This window comes from Coregonus lavaretus, assembly GCF_964263955.1.
Source record: "Coregonus lavaretus genome assembly, contig: HAP1_SCAFFOLD_2117, whole genome shotgun sequence".
NCBI lineage: Eukaryota > Metazoa > Chordata > Actinopteri > Salmoniformes > Salmonidae > Coregonus > Coregonus lavaretus.
Genome location: NW_028165370.1, coordinates 1 through 6932, shown reverse-complemented (window position 1 = coordinate 6932; position 6932 = coordinate 1).

The window sequence follows — 6932 nt, the reverse complement described above, 5'->3', positions numbered from 1 at the left end:
CCATCAACCCCACTACAATAGGACATCACATTAACCCATCAACCCTCAACCCCACTACAATAGGACATCACATTGACTCATCAACCCCACTACAATAGGAAATCACATCAACCCTTCTACAATTGGACATCACATTAACCCATCAACCCTCAACCCCACTATAATGGGCCATCACATTAACCCATCAACCCCACTACAATAGGCCATCACATTAACCCATCAACCCCACTACAATAGGCCATCACATTAACCCATCAACCCCACTACAATAGGCCATAACATTAACCCTTCAATCCTCAACCTCACTACTATAGGACATCACATTAACCCATCAACCCCACTACAATGGGATATCACATTAACCCATCAACCCCACTACAATAGGGCATCACATCAACCCATCAATCCTCAACCTCACTACAATAGGACATCACATTAACCCATCAACCCCACTACACTAGGACATCACATTAACCCATTAACCCCACTACAATAGGACATCACATTAACCCATCAACCCAACTACTATAGGGCATCACATCAACCCATCAACCCTCAACCCCACTACAATAGGACATCACATTAACCCATCATCCCCACTATAATAGAACATCACATTAAACCATCAACCATACACCCCACTACAATAGGACATCCATTAACCCATCAGCCCCACTACAATAGGACATCACATTAACCCATCAACCATCAACCCCACTACAATAGGCCATCACATTAACCCATCAACCCCACTACAATAGGGCATCACATCAACCCATCAACCATCAACCCCACTACAATAGGACATCACATTAACCCATCAACCCTCAACCCCACTACAATAGGACATCACATTAACCCATCAACCCCACTACAATAGGACATCACATTAACCCATCAACCCCACTACAATAGGACATCACATTAACCCATCAACCCCACTACAATAGGGCATCATATCAACCCATCAACCCTCAACCCCACTACAATATGCCATCACATTAAACCATCAACCATCAACCCCACTACAATAGGACATCACATTAAACCATCAACCATCAACCCCACTACAATAGGACATCACATTAACCCATCAACCATCAACCCCACTACAATAGGCCATCACATTAACCCATCAACCCCACTACAATAGGGCATCACATTAACCCATCAATCCTCAACCTCACTACAATAGGACATCACATTAACCCATCAACCCCACTACAATAGGACATCACATTAACCCATCAACCCCACTACAATAGGACATCACATTAACTCATCAACAATCAACCCCACTTCAATAGGCCATCACATTAACCCATCAACCCCACTACAATAGGACATCAAATTAACCCATCAACCATCAACCCCACTACAATAGGGCATCACATTAACCCATCAATCCTCAACCTCACTACAATAGGACATCACATTAACCCATCAACCCCACTACAATAGGACATCACATTAACCCATCAACCCCACTACAATAGGGCATCACATTAACCCATCAATCCTCAACCTCACTACAATAGGACATCACATTAACCCATCAACCCCACTACAATAGGATATCACATTAACCCATCAACCTCACTACAATAGGCCATCACATTAACCCATCAACCCTCAACCCCACTACAATAGGACATCACATTAACCCATCAACCCTCAACCCCACTACAATAGGACATCACATTAACCCATCAACCCAACTACAATAGGCCATCACACCAACCCATCAACCCCACTACAATAGGACATCACATCAACCCATCAACCCCACTACAATAGGACATCACATCAACCCCACTACAATAGGCCATCACACCAACCCATCAACCCCACTACAATAGGACATCACATTAACCCATCAACCACACTACAATTGGACATCACATCAACCCTACTACAATAGGACATCACATCAACCCCACTACAATAGGACATCACATCAACCCACTACAATAGGACATCACATCAACCCCACTACAATAGGACATCACATCAACCCACTACAATAGGACATCACATCAACCCCACTACAATAGGACATCACATTAACCCATCAACCACACTACAATAGGACATCATATCAACCCATCAACCCCACTACAATAGGACATCACATCAACCCCACTACAATAGGACATCACATCAACCCACTACAATAGGACATCACATCAACCCCACTACAATAGGACATCACATCAACCCACTACAATAGGACATCACATCAACCCCACTACAATAGGACATCATATTAACCCATCAATTACAACAGGGCATCACAGAGGAGGAGTCAGTTTGGGGGTGCTAAACGGTTTCCCTAGATTAAGCCATAAAGAGGAGGAGTCAGTATAGGGGTGCTAAACGGTTTCCCTAGATTAAGCCATAAAGAGGAGGAGTCAGTATAGGGGTGCTAAACGGTTTCCCTAGATTAAGCCATAAAGAGGAGGAGTCAGTATAGGGGTGCTAAACGGTTTCCCTAGATTAAGCCATAAAGTGGAGGAGTCAGTATAGGGGTGCTAAACGGTTTCCCTAGATTAAGCCATAAAGAGGAGGAGTCAGTATAGGGGTGCTAAACGGTTTATCTAGATTGATCCTGTGGTGTCCAAAACAACGTTGCTGATAATGCCGTGATGATAAGAAGTCCGCTGACACTGTACTTTGTTTATAAAGGTTTATTATAACAAAGAGTTTCAGCGTCAGATTTACAGATACCTGCAGATATCTGAAGAACAGCCGGACCCAATCTGATTTGCTATTCCTCCCCCCTTTGTTCAAGACATGGTATTTATATCCTATGTGACATAGTATGGCGTGATTTTAATACACCAATCCCTGGCTTTTAACATATACTCTTTTCCAGGAACTTAGTAATGCTTTCCAGATGTTTCCGAAAGCAGAGCCAAGTTTCCTCTAACACACTTTTGCAAACGTCAGCACAATCATAGACCCTCAGACACTACATATTTCCCCCCTTCGAGACTAATTAAGTCTCGAAAACAAAAAGAATAGGATTATGACAAATAACAATTTTAGTTTTTGAGTAACTTTAGCAATAAATCAACATTTATGGAGAGTAAACACATGTTTATCTAGACACATTTTTGTATGTAGTGTAAATACATTGTTATGGAGTGTAAATAAATTGTTATGGAGTGTAAGAGCGAAAAACCTGTCTGGCAGCTTTCATTCCAAATATCCATCAGTCAATCAAGACAGGAAAATTCTCTCACGGCCCCTCTGCCCTAGGCGACCACCTAAGTACTCCAGATCAATTTATAAATCTTTATCAATACATTTTAAGCTATGATGCAATTGAATACACATGAAAACCCCAGCAAACAAAATACAATCAAAAATGTCCACATTCAGGCTGGTCGACCCATCGGACCCTCCTGTGGATTCTCTCTGTCCTTGCCTAGACCCAATATCCCTAAGCTTCAACGAAATAAACAAAAACATCTGAGGTCCCCACATGTACCCAACAACAGAAAACATAATTTTTCAAAAAATTAATACAGAAAGAATATAACACTGGAATGTAGTCCACTACACTGCAGCTCCTCCACAGTGTCGACTTTCAATGCATCGTTGATGATGGAATCGGAACATTTCCACTCCTTCCTTGTTCCACTTCCTCCAGTCCATTCATATTGTCCATGTTTGAGTATTTGAATCCCACTCTACACATTCCCCCATATGCTTCTGGAAGAAAAGAAAAGACCAAACAGTATCTTTTGCAAAACAACACATGCAAATTAAAACATCATTATCAACTAAAAATGATATATAAAATTATATATAAAATGAATCACATTCCATTTCCCCCCTTTGATTCATAACAATAATATAATTATCCCACAATCAGATATTCAAAATTTCCTAGAGTTATTTCAACCCTAGTTTTCATAACATTTTAGACAGATTTTTTTCCATTTTTTTTTTTCTTTCTCTAATTTTTTCAAAAATCATTTCACTGATTTATTCACAAAACTCTTTCCCATTTTCTGAGGATATTAAAATCGGGAAATTCCCACCTGCTTATGACTTCTTTACACAAGAACTTTGCAACCGACTGAGCATATTTTAGCTTAGTTGAACATCTTATGCCCCTCTTGGTATATGAATGTAACCAAGAATAACAGTCACACATTATTTTTCAGACAGATTGTGCACCTGCCTATGACATAATTATCTATTTCAGAAAATATGGTTCCCAAAATCCTACTCCTTTGTGATCTTTATCCTAATCTCCCCTCTTGCAACATTAGCTAACCCATAGCTTCCTAAATCATCATGGTTTCTCCAAAACAATAATTGATTGCTACTTTAAGGATATTTTTTTTGTTTCATTGTCTTCAAAACACCTGCTTTTGAAAGTCCTTCAATTTATGGTTCAATCCCTTGGATTGCTTCATCTTTCAATCGATACTGATTCTTCCAAGGAGGTCTGGTTCCTCAACTTTCCCCTCAATTGGGCTGATTTCACAAATCCAATATCAGTACTACTTTGAGACCACAAACATTCTTGAACTTTTTTCAACATCTCTTCTTCCATAGATTCTCAATTCATCTTCACACTTCAAATAGATTCATCTGTCTTCCGTACAGCTTATGACTCTCCTTGTCCTTGAGCCAAAATCATCATTTTCAGAACTCGCTGATCTTCACTCCTCCAAATCCTTCTCATAATTAGTTGATTTGACATAGTGAGATGTGTAACCTCTTCTTGTTTATTTTCACTTCAATTGTTGGATCTTTTTCCCTAACTGGTGCTACCAGCTGAAACCCCCCTTTCGGATCTTCTGGGCACCTCTAGAATCCTTGCTCCGGGCCCCTATAAGGGTTCACCGGTCCTCCAGATGATCTTCACTGGCTCCTGTATCTTCCTCTGAAATTCTTTCTTTCCAGAAACTATCTATGGATATGAAACAACTTGTACCACTAGTTGTGGCAGGTACAATTGCATTTGACCTTGTTCAGTTGAAGCTGTGACAGTGATTGTTGATTTGGTTCACACTGATTCTTCATAACCAAAGCTTTTCTTCTCCTTCTTCTTCTCCACCAGTTGTATTTGATTGAGTTTTCTGAGAGTTTCTTGGTCCTGTTCTTTCTGGTTGTGTTCCTTTTTCCGGTACAGATCCACTTGATGGGCTATATGATCTGTATAGACACCTTTTGTCATGCTCCCAAGTCCAACCACCTCTGCCAGTTTGCTCCTTACTGGTGAGGGCAGTCCCATCTGTAGTTTAGCTCTCAAGATTGACTGCTCAATTTGACTCACATCTGGATCATTTCCGGTAATATTTCTCCACACTTGATGAACTCTTGACACGTAGGCTCTCGGATTTTCTTGTTGTCCTAGTGGATCAATCAGAATGTTGTCAGGATGCACATTTGTTGGAAACGTATCTCTCAGTGCTCTCCACAGCCGATTTCTACTTGCAGCCAAAAATTCAGGGTCGTTCACTGCAGTCCCCACATATCTATGAAGTCCAGCTCTCTGAAAAATGTCTTCCATGCCTGGAATCCCAAGGAGATTAGCCAAAAGTATCTTAATGTCTCCTATGGCAGACTGTGTTCCCACCGTAATTTCTTCCAACTTTGAAATCCAAGGATATGCTCCATCTTGAAGAGTAGGCAGCTTCTCAAGTATATCTGACATATCGGTATTCTGCAAAGGCTTATATTCTAGGTTTTGTCCTCGAATGATCACTGGCATAATCTTCTTACTTGTGCTCCCTTGTCTTGGCCTCAATGTATACTTCTTCTCCAATTCTTGGGATCCTTTTTTTCAGCAGTTTTTTCTTCTGTATCTTCAGCTTCTTGAGTTGTTCTTCCAGCTCTCTTACTTCTTCTAAATTATTGGCCTTATCCAGGTATGATATGCATCGGTCTATATCTCTTTCTATTTCTTCTGTGCTTGTAACGCTAAGGTAGTGGGTTCGATCCCCGGGACCACCCATACACAAAAAACGAATAATGTATGCACGCATGACTGTAAGTCGCTTTGGATAAAAGCGTCTGCTAAATGGCATATTATTTATTTATTTAGTCATTGTAGGATAAAATCCTCTTGAATATGAAGCACCTTTAATCTCCAAATCTTCATCGTTGTCTCCATCTTCATTTTCATCAGAACTCGAATCACTTGTATTCTTCTTCTTCCAACTTCCATCACCCCTTCTTTCTGCTCTGGCCAACCTCTGTCTGATGACAGGGTCATATCCACCCATGATCTCTTCTGAATCACTCTGATCATCATCATCATCATCATCATCATCATCATCATCATCAAGTTCCATCCTCCTGAACCTCACTCTACCCTTAGTTTCCAGACATCTCATTTTCTTCCTACTTTTGGAGTTTGGATTACTTTTTATGGTTGTTTCTGCTTGTCCTCTCTCTTTTATTCGTTCATCTTCATCTCTGATGCAATAATCACCCTCCTGAATGATCACTGGAAGCTGAGGATAGACGTCTTTAAACTTGACTTCTTTCTCATAAGGTGGGGGTGTTTTTGCTGAATCCATATGTGAGAAAGGTGTATTGACTTCTGCCATTAGTTTTTCTGTCACCTTCACCTCTTTTGCCATTTATCTTTTATCAGTTTTTGTCCTTCATTTTCAAACAGCTTAAGAACACCCAGCTCTCTTTGTCTCTTTTCTTTACGTTGTTGCTTTTTTTCCCCTTCTTTTGATCTGCCTTATACGTGGATACAAGCACTTGCATTATCTTGATGACGTCTGGGTTAAGAGTCCCTTCCACTGGCCATGGTTGTTCAATGTCAGGCCAACGTTTATTCCATTTTTCAGATAACCTTGCAATACCATTAACTAGAGGATTACTATTCTGTACTACATCAAGAGGAGTAATTGCTTTTGTAGTTTTGATGTCCTTTTTCCCCATTGTAACGACTC